This window comes from Sphaeroforma arctica (assembly GCF_001186125.1).
Source record: "Sphaeroforma arctica JP610 unplaced genomic scaffold supercont1.9961, whole genome shotgun sequence".
Lineage (NCBI taxonomy): Eukaryota > Ichthyosporea > Ichthyophonida > Sphaeroforma > Sphaeroforma arctica.
The window spans coordinates 1-1004 of NW_014030597.1; the positions used below are offsets into that span (position 1 = coordinate 1).

The 1004-nt window shown below is 48.7% G+C and overlaps 1 pseudogene across 1 annotated transcript; it reads right to left on the reverse strand.

Annotated features, from left to right (window-relative positions):
* Nucleotides 1-668: 668 nt before the first annotated feature.
* Nucleotides 669-746, reverse strand: SARC_30316 (annotated as a pseudogene). The gene has a single exon. The product of its transcript is annotated as a tRNA-OTHER (tRNA).
* Nucleotides 747-1004: the final 258 nt, after the last annotated feature.

The window sequence follows — 1004 nt, forward strand, 5'->3', positions numbered from 1 at the left end:
GTCTAACATTGATTTACTATCCAGCAAATACTATGGCTAAGGGTACTTCTAAAGGCAAGGGAGCGGCTAGCTCTAAGCCTGCTAAGCCTGCCGAGGTTCCTGAGATCCCTGTGGAAACACCTAGCCTGTCTGGAGTTGAGCCTGCCGAGGAAACTGTTGGGGAAGCCAATTCTGAGGTTGGTACAGAGGATAATTCTGAGGATGACTCGTCGGATCCTAAATCCTTGGAAGAAGAGGTATCTACTGCCGCGGAAAGGCTCGCCAGCGTCCGTGTATCACCAGGGAGTGAAGCTCAGGATCCCAGCTTGCCCCCTGACCACGTGCCGTCAAATATTGGGGATAAACGTTGAAAGGCTGGAAAATTCGTGGATACGAATGTCGGGGACATTATAACTCCACATCTAAAGGACACTCCTGCACAAATCCGGAGTGAAAAGGAAGTATTGGACCTGTCCAAAAATTTCGGTTTCGCCATCGATGGAGAAGCCATTCCATCCAGCTCAAATCTTGGGGCCGAAGTTGAGGACGCCATAACTCGACAACGAGTGGTTGGATCCTCTCAATTTCGACGCAAATTGAACCGCACTGAAGCACTCTTGAAGGAGTTATCGGCAGCAGCAGTTGTGGACCCCTCTATCGTGTCCCACGTGGCTGATATTCTTCCTATATCGAAGAACCGGGCCGAATTTCGAACCCGAGACCTACTGGTTTACCAGCCAGTACGTCTACCACTAAGCCAGTTACCACTGGTGAGAGAGATAATATTTCAACATTTAATCTCTATAGCTCTGATGCTACCATTGACTATCCTCTTGACAAACCTAACCCTGTCAGAGGATATGATCGTATGGAACTCGATGAGGCTTACCATCCTCGTAATATCGACCCTCATTTGCCAACTAACCCTGGTAATCACGATTTTGGCAATCGCTACACCAGTACCTCGTTAGAGAGTTCCCGCTCTAATCCTGAGGATGAGGAAGTGAGACCAGACATACTTCGTC